Source organism: Desmodus rotundus, chromosome 13, assembly GCF_022682495.2.
Source record: "Desmodus rotundus isolate HL8 chromosome 13, HLdesRot8A.1, whole genome shotgun sequence".
Lineage (NCBI taxonomy): Eukaryota > Metazoa > Chordata > Mammalia > Chiroptera > Phyllostomidae > Desmodus > Desmodus rotundus.
The window spans coordinates 3,168,336-3,180,471 of record NC_071399.1 but is presented as its reverse complement, the minus strand read 5'-3'; positions in this window follow the sequence as shown (position 1 = coordinate 3,180,471).

Genomic DNA, 12,136 nt, shown 5'->3' with positions numbered 1-12,136 from the left:
CCTGTGCCTGAGGGATGAGGGCATCACCTGGCCCATGTGACTTGGAGCCAGGACCCTGGACAAAGCCTGTGCCTTCTGGGTGATGGCTCTCAGTCACAGGCACTCGCTGTGCCTGACTTAGTCCCCGTGGTGAGTAGGTGCTCCTCTCAGCTCTGTGGATGGGAGTCACTGTGAATGTCATGTCAGCTTTCCAGACAAGGGACCTACTGGTGAGACCGGGGTCTCCCACACATCTCCTCTGTGTCCTGTAGACGGGCAGAGGCTGGTTTTGGTGCTGGAGGCGAAAACAACAAGAGATTACACATTAGAATGTCCCCTCCATCAAGGACAAAATAAGAGGAAACAGTAGGAAAATGAATTTCTTGAAATGAGACATACACAGAAATTGCTGTGCCCACAGTCAGGGTACAGGTGAACAGGTTGCTGACCTCAGAGCTGGTCACTGGGACAGAAGTCACCAAGTCCCCCCCACACCAATCCTGCCAGCAGTCAAAAAACAATGTTCTTCCAAGCATCCCCTGTTAGCGAAGGGGAAACAAGCCCTGTGCTTCCCGCGTTCAGGGGAGGGAGGACTAACTCAGGGTGTTTGAGGGCAATTTGAAAACTAATGAGCTTGGGAGGTATTTTGGGTGTAGGGGTCCCAGTTTCCACATGCCCATTCTCCCCTAAGGGATCGCACCTTCTGGAAACATCTAGGGAGATCATGACCTCACCCTCCAGCAGCACACTGTCGGCCCACATGCAAGTGTAAGGCACAATCAGAGACACCCCGGAAGGTGACATCAGAAAACTACCTTCCTGGAACCAGCCAGGTCCCAGTAGAAATCCCTCAGGAGCACACTGAGGGGAGTCTAGGTGACCCCGAGGACAAAAAGAGATGGGACACCAGGGACACTCACCCTCACGTAGTCACAGGATTCTGTGTGATCCTTCCAGGGTGCCTGCAGCCTCTCCAGGGGCCTTCTGGGAAATCTCTGGAGCAGAGCCTGTCTCTTCTGGTCATCTTGGCTACAGGACAGAATATGGTGAGTGAAAGTCACACCACTCTTTTTTCCCAGTGCACACCAACCTTTCTGTGGCCCAGGCCCTACCCCGTTCCCATGTGAGCCCAGGAGTGAGGCCAGGGGCCTTTGCCGCACTGGCCCTCCCCTCACCTCAGACCCTCCCTCCTTCTCTCCCCCAGGGAGCCCTCCAGACTTGTCCATGAAGGACTTTCGTTCCACACCATGGCCTCTCTGCCTGTCCATCTCAGAGTCCCAGGCACTCCCACCGCTGCCACAGACCTCCACTTCCCCAGTGATCCCCCAGGGGGAGAAAGACCGCCTGAGTGTGTCCCTGGAGAAACAGGTCTCCTTCTCTCTCTCCCTGTCCCTGTCCTTGCCTGGAGATGGCAGTGCAGATGGTGGAGGCATAAGGGACTCAGCCCCATGGATTTCCCCCAAGGTTGGGCTCCAACCCCCACAGTGCTCACCTGGGCCTCTGCTCCTTCTCCCTCGCCGGCCCTGCAGCGGACCCTGGAGTCCCGGGGTCCCGGGGTGTGCCAAGTTTCCGGTTCTCCTTCATCTTATGGGAGCCCAGGGGCTGGGGGATTAGGGCCCCATCCCATCGCTTCATGGGACACCTCAAGCTGCTTGCCTTGTGCCCAAAGGCCCCACAGTCCTTGCATTTCACCTAAGGGTGGATAATGGGGACAGTGGGTCAGCCCAAACCTCAGGCAGATTTGAAAGGAGATTAAGAGGACTGACTTCTAGACCTTGAATATGGGTTAGGGACAAGGGCAGAAGTCTTGGGATGACCAGGTATTGGAGATATTACGGGAGGTCCCACAGCCGGCGTTAGTGAGAGGAACGCAGGAGAAACAGTTTCAAGTATAAGCAGGGACACTTAGAGCAAATGGAATCATTTGGACACAAAACGGGCGGCAAGGACCCTAGCCAGGAAGTGAGGTTGTTCCCAGGAAATCCAAGGGACCAACCTGCCTGGGGAGCATGGCCCCAGGCAGCTGTCCCTTCAGTGGAGAAGGACCCATCAGTGATGGGCACAGAACCTGCCATGTCCACACTCACTGTCTCTGGCAGTTGCCACCCCCAGGCTCCCCACAGCACCAAGCCCCTACGCACCCTGGGATCCTCCTCTTCGGCTGGGGGCACCCTGGGAGTCACCCGGGCCCTCGGCTGCTTTTGCCCCTTCTGGGCCCTCGGGGGTTGGCGGGGCCTGACCTGTGTGTGACGACCTGCCATCTTCCACACCCACTTGAAGCTTTGCCTCAGTCTTGCTCAGCTCTAAATGTGCAGGACTCCTGAGGGGAAAAGAGAAAACTCTTCAAAATCCCTCAGAGAGAAAAGTTCCTAAAGCAGCTTCTGCCCCAAGTGGGCATGAAGGGACCTCAGGACCACTCAGGACAACCACCTGTCCAACCCTGTCACCCCTCTTTCTCAGAACAGTGATCCCCCTCCCCTGAGTACCAACCCCCAGGGCAGGGCTCTAACCTCCCTGCCCATCCCCCATGGCGGGGCTCTAATCTGATTGCCCATCCCCCAGGGCTGCATTCACAACTGACTGCCCCACCCACCAGGGCAAGTTTCAAACAGGACTGCCCCACTCCCTGTGGCAGGGCTCTAACCTGACTGCCTACACCCAGGACCTCTGGGTCCCTAAGGAGACTTTTTATTGCCAGGACAGGACTCTAAGCTGAGGCTCAGCAGGTGAAATGGGATGAGTGATCTAAGAGCCTTTGGTAGTTGGAGCCCCTGCTCCCTTCTGGGACAGAAAGACAGTGTTCCCCACACCCACCCCGTTATCGGTGCCGCACCGACTAACGTGCCTCGCGCAGCAGAAAAGCACAGCGAAGGTGCTCTGCTCTGGGAAATTTGCATTTCCCATCGGACAGAAGAGGAGGCAGTTTCCAATGCAATTTCACTGAGGCTAAAACATTTTCTCCTCTGCTAGACTGAAACCTTCACTGCTGAGAGGCTAATCTGCTTTTTTTAGATAAATAACTTTGCCCTCCGTTTTCTATTGTTAACGAGTTTCCAATAAATGTGAAATGACTGTGTTTGAACTCTGTCTGAACCTGTCCGTTATGGCCCGGGCCACCCCGTTTCTATAAGGGCGGCCCCCCTGCCCCACGCCGGCTCCCACAGATCACAGCGCTGGGTCCACTACCTTGGATATCGACTCTCGGACTAACAGTTAGCATTGACCAGATGCCTTTTGTCCACCTCTCTGCTCAGATTCACCATGCAAGGAAGAACCCTTACCCCACTCCCTAAAGCCTCCCCATTCCTAGTTGCTATGTCCCCTCTGTCGGAGGAACAGTCTAAGGACCCGAATGAAAGGAAACCCACCTGCAGTCGCCTGGGCTCTCGGGTCTGCCAGCGGATTGTCAGAACCGTCGGTGCCGGACCAGCTCCAGGGGAAGCGGTGCACCTTGCTGGCGCTGAGAAGTTACCGGGGCAGGTTCCAGTCCTCCTGGGCTTTTATAGAGGTCCCAGGTCTCGCGAGAACACGTAGCTCCCCATCCCATTAGCATACCCCCCCGGGGAGGGAGGGGCCAGGTGCTCATCACTTTAGCATACCCCCCAGGGAGGGACGCAGGTCTCGAAGGGACGCCCTGACCTTGGTCCTTCACGCTTTGCAAGGGTCTGCACCTTCTGGTCCTCAGGTGCTTCCCGCTCGGAAGCTGTGCCTCCCGTTAGAAAATCAAGCCCCTGGGGGCTTCGTGCTGTTTCCTTCTGCATCGCCTGCTGACTGCGGCGGTGGGCCCAGTGAGAGCCGAGGTCTAGGGACGCGCTGAGCGCAGAGTCCCCTGGCCCCGCCGCGGCGGGGCCCCATCGCCTTCGCCTGCTCCCGCCCGCCCGGGTCCCATCCGCACTTCGGGGTCTGGGCATCAGCAGCGCCTCCGGCCTCCCCGCAGACCCTGACTGTCCGCTGTCCCCGCCGACGTCCTCGTCGTCCCTGCGCTGCTGAGCTGGGAAATGCACCTCGCGGGAGCCCGCGGTTTTGGCCTTTCGGCCTGGCTTCTTGTGCACTTTTCCTTGCCACTCAAGTCCCCGTCCCTGCGTGCGTGGTCCCCGCGTGGACACGGGGAGCTCCCTGTCCCTGCCTGTCACAGTCTGTTCCCCTGGATGGGAGGAGACGCACTGGGGCCTGCTGGCTCCGCCGGTGCCGCCATTGGTCGGGAAGGCATTCTTCCCGCCACCTCTCGCACCAGCCACCTGGTCGTGGGTAGTTCGAGGGGCCCCTATTGCGTCTGTTAAGACACACTGAGGTTCTCAGATAAGGTCCAGTTAAAGGAGTTCATCATCACCAAGCCCTTATTACATGAAATGTTAAAGGGACTTACCTAAGAAAAAGAAGATAAAAAATATGAACAGTAAAAATGACAGCAAACTCACAGTTATTAACAACCACACCTAAAACAAAAACAAAAGCAAACTAAGCAAACAACTAGAACAGGAAGAGAACACAGAAATGGAGATGACTTGGAGGGTTATCAACAGGGGAGTGGGAGGGGGACAGATGGGGGAAAGGTACAGAGAATAAGTAGCATAAATGGTAGGTAGAAAATAGACAGGGGGAGGGTAAGAATAGTGTAGGAAATGTAGAAGCCAAAGAACTTATATGTATGACCCATAGACATGAACTATAGGGGGGGAATGTGAGAGGGAGGGGGTGGGCAGGATGGAGTGGAGTGAAGGGGGGAAATGGAACATCTGTAAGAGCATAATCAATAAATATATTTTTTAAAAAAGACACCGTGAGGAAGGGACACGTGAGTCCCCATATTCGGGCATTTCTTCTTCATTCCCGGACCGTGGCGCCCTCCAAAGAAGCTCGCCACCCCCGCACCCCCACTGGCGCCCACACAGGTGGGTGTCTGCACTTCTCAGTGGTGCGGGCATGTGACGGTGGCTGCATCCCGCCATCTGCACGTATTGGAACTCACCGTGCCCTTTGTGTTTACCTGATATTTACTATCGATCAACCTGCCCGCGTGGTAACTCAGGTCCAAGCCCTGGAACGCAGGCCCCGCCAGCGTGCCCCTCACCTAGTGCAGCAGAACCAGCCCGGACTTCCCCCAGCTGCCTGGGGCTGCGTCTCGCCTCCCCACCCGCCAGGGGCCGCCTGGCCGCGCTCCTCCCCCCAGTGGACTTAACTCATATTTATTAGAAACTCTTTTACAGTAGAAAATAGGGAACAGAATTCTTTTGGTTTCTGTTTTTCCTAAATAAAAACGATGAGCGTATCACCTGTGAAGTTTTCAGTCTAGGAGAGGACAACATAAATGATTTACACCAAAAAATGTATGTGGTAGAAGGGACTTATTATTCAGACAGGACCCGGTTAACCGCGCCTCAGAGGCTCATCCTGAGAGTGGACCATCACATCGCGTTCTGGTGCAGGGTGGCCTGGCGTGAGTTAAGTCTCGTGACGAGACCAGCGCATTTCTAATAAATATGAGTTAAGTCCACTGGGGGGAGGAGCGCGGCCAGGCGGCCCCTGGCGGGTGGGGAGGCGAGACGCAGCCCCAGGCAGCTGGGGGAAGTCCGGGCTGGTTCTGCTGCACTAGGTGAGGGGCACGCTGGCGGGGCCTGCGTTCCAGGGCTTGGACCTGAGTTACCACGCGGGCAGGTTGATCGATAGTAAATATCAGGTAAACACAAAGGGCACGGTGAGTTCCAATACGTGCAGATGGCGGGATGCAGCCACCGTCACATGCCCGCACCACTGAGAAGTGCAGACACCCACCTGTGTGGGCGCCAGTGGGGGTGCGGGGTGGCGAGCTTCTTTGGAGGGCGCCACGGTCCGGGAATGAAGAAGAAATGCCCGAATATGGGGACTCACGTGTCCCTTCCTCACGGTGTCTTTTTTAAAAAATATATTTATTGATTATGCTCTTACAGATGTTCCATTTCCCCCCTTCACTCCACTCCATCCTGCCCACCCCCTCCCTCTCACATTCCCCCCCTATAGTTCATGTCTATGGGTCATACATATAAGTTCTTTGGCTTCTACATTTCCTACACTATTCTTACCCTCCCCCTGTCTATTTTCTACCTACCATTTATGCTACTTATTCTCTGTACCTTTCCCCCATCTGTCCCCCTCCCACTCCCCTGTTGATAACCCTCCAAGTCATCTCCATTTCTGTGTTCTCTTCCTGTTCTAGTTGTTTGCTTAGTTTGCTTTTGTTTTTGTTTTAGGTGTGGTTGTTAATAACTGTGAGTTTGCTGTCATTTTTACTGTTCATATTTTTTATCTTCTTTTTCTTAGGTAAGTCCCTTTAACATTTCATGTAATAAGGGCTTGGTGATGATGAACTCCTTTAACTGGACCTTATCTGAGAACCTCAGTGTGTCTTAACAGACGCAATAGGGGCCCCTCGAACTACCCACGACCAGGTGGCTGGTGCGAGAGGTGGCGGGAAGAATGCCTTCCCGACCAATGGCGGCACCGGCGGAGCCAGCAGGCCCCAGTGCGTCTCCTCCCATCCAGGGGAACAGACTGTGACAGGCAGGGACAGGGAGCTCCCCGTGTCCACGCGGGGACCACGCACGCAGGGACGGGGACTTGAGTGGCAAGGAAAAGTGCACAAGAAGCCAGGCCGAAAGGCCAAAACCGCGGGCTCCCGCGAGGTGCATTTCCCAGCTCAGCAGCGCAGGGACGACGAGGACGTCGGCGGGGACAGCGGACAGTCAGGGTCTGCGGGGAGGCCGGAGGCGCTGCTGATGCCCAGACCCCGAAGTGCGGATGGGACCCGGGCGGGCGGGAGCAGGCGAAGGCGATGGGGCCCCGCCGCGGCGGGGCCAGGGGACTCTGCGCTCAGCGCGTCCCTAGACCTCGGCTCTCACTGGGCCCACCGCCGCAGTCAGCAGGCGATGCAGAAGGAAACAGCACGAAGCCCCCAGGGGCTTGATTTTCTAACGGGAGGCACAGCTTCCGAGCGGGAAGCACCTGAGGACCAGAAGGTGCAGACCCTTGCAAAGCGTGAAGGACCAAGGTCAGGGCGTCCCTTCGAGACCTGCGTCCCTCCCTGGGGGGTATGCTAAAGTGATGAGCACCTGGCCCCTCCCTCCCCGGGGGGGTATGCTAATGGGATGGGGAGCTACGTGTTCTCGCGAGACCTGGGACCTCTATAAAAGCCCAGGAGGACTGGAACCTGCCCCGGTAACTTCTCAGCGCCAGCAAGGTGCACCGCTTCCCCTGGAGCTGGTCCGGCACCGACGGTTCTGACAATCCGCTGGCAGACCCGAGAGCCCAGGCGACTGCAGGTGGGTTTCCTTTCATTCGGGTCCTTAGACTGTTCCTCCGACAGAGGGGACATAGCAACTAGGAATGGGGAGGCTTTAGGGAGTGGGGTAAGGGTTCTTCCTTGCATGGTGAATCTGAGCAGAGAGGTGGACAAAAGGCATCTGGTCAATGCTAACTGTTAGTCCGAGAGTCGATATCCAAGGTAGTGGACCCAGCGCTGTGATCTGTGGGAGCCGGCGTGGGGCAGGGGGGCCGCCCTTATAGAAACGGGGTGGCCCGGGCCATAACGGACAGGTTCAGACAGAGTTCAAACACAGTCATTTCACATTTATTGGAAACTCGTTAACAATAGAAAACGGAGGGCAAAGTTATTTATCTAAAAAAAGCAGATTAGCCTCTCAGCAGTGAAGGTTTCAGTCTAGCAGAGGAGAAAATGTTTTAGCCTCAGTGAAATTGCATTGGAAACTGCCTCCTCTTCTGTCCGATGGGAAATGCAAATTTCCCAGAGCAGAGCACCTTCGCTGTGCTTTTCTGCTGCGCGAGGCACGTTAGTCGGTGCGGCACCGATAACGGGGTGGGTGTGGGGAACACTGTCTTTCTGTCCCAGAAGGGAGCAGGGGCTCCAACTACCAAAGGCTCTTAGATCACTCATCCCATTTCACCTGCTGAGCCTCAGCTTAGAGTCCTGTCCTGGCAATAAAAAGTCTCCTTAGGGACCCAGAGGTCCTGGGTGTAGGCAGTCAGGTTAGAGCCCTGCCACAGGGAGTGGGGCAGTCCTGTTTGAAACTTGCCCTGGTGGGTGGGGCAGTCAGTTGTGAATGCAGCCCTGGGGGATGGGCAATCAGATTAGAGCCCCGCCATGGGGGATGGGCAGGGAGGTTAGAGCCCTGCCCTGGGGGTTGGTACTCAGGGGAGGGGGATCACTGTTCTGAGAAAGAGGGGTGACAGGGTTGGACAGGTGGTTGTCCTGAGTGGTCCTGAGGTCCCTTCATGCCCACTTGGGGCAGAAGCTGCTTTAGGAACTTTTCTCTCTGAGGGATTTTGAAGAGTTTTCTCTTTTCCCCTCAGGAGTCCTGCACATTTAGAGCTGAGCAAGACTGAGGCAAAGCTTCAAGTGGGTGTGGCAGATGGCAGGTCGTCACACACAGGTCAGGCCCCGCCAACCCCCGAGGGCCCAGAAGGGGCAAAAGCAGCCGAGGGCCCGGGTGACTCCCAGGGTGCCCCCAGCCGAAGAGGAGGATCCCAGGGTGCGTAGGGGCTTGGTGCTGTGGGGAGCCTGGGGGTGGCAACTGCCAGAGACAGTGAGTGTGGACATGGCAGGTTCTGTGCCCATCACTGATGGGTCCTTCTCCACTGAAGGGACAGCTGCCTGGGGCCATGCTCCCCAGGCAGGTTGGTCCCTTGGATTTCCTGGGAACAACCTCACTTCCTGGCTAGGGTCCTTGCCGCCCGTTTTGTGTCCAAATGATTCCATTTGCTCTAAGTGTCCCTGCTTATACTTGAAACTGTTTCTCCTGCGTTCCTCTCACTAACGCCGGCTGTGGGACCTCCCGTAATATCTCCAATACCTGGTCATCCCAAGACTTCTGCCCTTGTCCCTAACCCATATTCAAGGTCTAGAAGTCAGTCCTCTTAATCTCCTTTCAAATCTGCCTGAGGTTTGGGCTGACCCACTGTCCCCATTATCCACCCTTAGGTGAAATGCAAGGACTGTGGGGCCTTTGGGCACAAGGCAAGCAGCTTGAGGTGTCCCATGAAGCGATGGGATGGGGCCCTAATCCCCCAGCCCCTGGGCTCCCATAAGATGAAGGAGAACCGGAAACTTGGCACACCCCGGGACCCCGGGACTCCAGGGTCCGCTGCAGGGCCGGCGAGGGAGAAGGAGCAGAGGCCCAGGTGAGCACTGTGGGGGTTGGAGCCCAACCTTGGGGGAAATCCATGGGGCTGAGTCCCTTATGCCTCCACCATCTGCACTGCCATCTCCAGGCAAGGACAGGGACAGGGAGAGAGAGAAGGAGACCTGTTTCTCCAGGGACACACTCAGGCGGTCTTTCTCCCCCTGGGGGATCACTGGGGAAGTGGAGGTCTGTGGCAGCGGTGGGAGTGCCTGGGACTCTGAGATGGACAGGCAGAGAGGCCATGGTGTGGAACGAAAGTCCTTCATGGACAAGTCTGGAGGGCTCCCTGGGGGAGAGAAGGAGGGAGGGTCTGAGGTGAGGGGAGGGCCAGTGCGGCAAAGGCCCCTGGCCTCACTCCTGGGCTCACATGGGAACGGGGTAGGGCCTGGGCCACAGAAAGGTTGGTGTGCACTGGGGACAAAGGGTGGTGTGACTTTCACTCACCATATTCTGTCCTGTAGCCAAGATGACCAGAAGAGACAGGCTCTGCTCCAGAGATTTCCCAGAAGGCCCCTGGAGAGGCTGCAGGCACCCTGGAAGGATCACACAGAATCCTGTGACTACGTGAGGGTGAGTGTCCCTGGTGTCCCATCTCTTTTTGTCCTCGGGGTCACCTAGACTCCCCTCAGTGTGCTCCTGAGGGATTTCTACTGGGACCTGGCTGGTTCCAGGAAGGTAGTTTTCTGATGTCACCTTCCGGGGTGTCTCTGATTGTGCCTTACACTTGCATGTGGGCCGACAGTGTGCTGCTGGAGGGTGAGGTCATGATCTCCCTAGATGTTTCCAGAAGGTGCGATCCCTTAGGGGAGAATGGGCATGTGGAAACTGGGACCCCTACACCCAAAATACCTCCCAAGCTCATTAGTTTTCAAATTGCCCTCAAACACCCTGAGTTAGTCCTCCCTCCCCTGAACGCGGGAAGCACAGGGCTTGTTTCCCCTTCGCTAACAGGGGATGCTTGGAAGAACTTTGTTTTTTGACTGCTGGCAGGATTGGTGTGGGGGGGACTTGGTGACTTCTGTCCCAGTGACCAGCTCTGAGGTCAGCAACCTGCTCACCTGTACCCTGACTGTGGGCACAGCAATTTCTGTGTATGTCTCATTTCAAGAAATTCATTTTCCTACTGTTTTCTCTTATTTTGTCCTTGATGGAGGGGGCATTCTAATGTGTAAATTCTTGTTGTTTTCGCCTCCAGCACCAAAACCAGCCTCTGCCCGTCTACAGGACGCAGAGGAGATGTGTGGGAGACCCCGGTCTCACCAGTAGGTCCCTTGTCTGGAAAGCTGACATGACATTCACAGTGACTCCCATCCACAGAGCTGAGAGGAGCACCTACTCACCACGGGGACTAAGTCAGGCACAGCGAGTGCCTGTGACTGAGAGCCATCACCCAGAAGGCACAGGCTTTGTCCAGGGTCCTGGCTCCAAGTCACATGGGCCAGGTGATGCCCTCATCCCTCAGGCACAGGCCAAGCACCCCGATGTGAAGCCACCAAGCGTCAGACCTGCTGTTGCTCACATTTCTGGCCAGGACTCCAAGGTCAGCCTCAAGGCACCTGGCAAGAGGGCTGCACAGAGCCCTGTGCCCACCTGCCAGAACCCCCGAAAGAAGCCCAGACTCGGCTCCTGCCCACCCCCCCAGAAGAGCATGCCGAGAGCAGACCCGGGCTGTGTCCAGCCCCTCTGTCCTCCAGCAAGTGCTCCTGCGCTCAGACCTGCACCGGCACCTCAGGCACCCAGGAAGACACCTGCCCGGGGACGGTGTGCTGACCTGCAGCCTCCACACAAGGAAGCTCCCCGGGACACCATCCACAACTGCCTTGTGTCCGAGCACCCTGCGGCTCCCCAGGGACGAGGCAAGCCCCTCAGAATGGTCTTCACAAGGTTAAAGAGGGGCCAGTGGAGCTCCAGGCTCCTGACCACTCCCTCCGTGTGGCCTGCTGAGGAGCTGGCCCCTCCTGCTCGAAGCGCTCCCTCCCCAGGGACGGGAGAGGGACCCTGTGCCCACCTCCCTTCCAGTGTCCTGTATGAGGACCTGCGGGTCTCCTCCTCCTCTGAAGACAGTGATGACCAGTGAGCCGCCCGTCTGCGAGACCTCTCCTCCACACTGGGCATCCTGGGGGGGACTGTGGAACTGGGGAGGGGAAGTCACCAGGAGCAGCTGTTTCTGGGCAACCAGCCATGCCCCTGCTGTGCTGTGTGGACAACTGGTGGGAATCTGGATCATGTTTGGGGACACACACGTGTAAATATGGCTCTTTTTAATGGTGTGGGTTAAGTGATATTTCTCATGGTATTTGTTTATTAAGTCGTGTAGGTTAGGTGATATTGCTAACGGTATTTTTTAGTATGTGAAGTTAATTTTGTAAATTTAAATTGATTATATAGGAAATTAAGTAAGTTTGCTATAGTAGCTTTTAAACTCTACTGTAATTAGGAAGCTAGGTAATGAATTTCTAGAAGGTCTGCACCTGCCGCACTTTGGGGACACTGGGGGCAGGCTCACCTGTGTGACCTGCATGTGGAAGCAGCGCCTGTCCTGAGGGGAGAGTGTCCACTGCGCGGAGTGATTTCAGTGGAAAGCAGGGCGGGGCCCCTTCTGCTGACTTTGTACATTTGTCTATGAAACGTCATAATAAAGTTGTATTTACCAGTCCTTTCCATTTTTAATAAAATTCTACCAAATATATGTTGTAGTTGGTCTTCACTTTTGAGCATGGCCGGTCATCTTAAAACAGTGATTATTTCTCAAAGCGCATTTCACTGAGAGTGGCGGGGAGACTGGTAGGACAGAGAGGCTCCTGGCCGTGCAGGACCTCAGGTGCACTCGGCTGGACAGCGTCAGTACTTAAATATTCAAGATCTGCTCTTGTGAGTCTGATGTAGCTGGAAATGAGATTTGCTTGTGCGCAGGCTGAGTGTGCTTTCGGCCCACTTTGGGCTTAGTTGGTCGGTTTTCATAGACACTCATTCCTGAGTCCCAC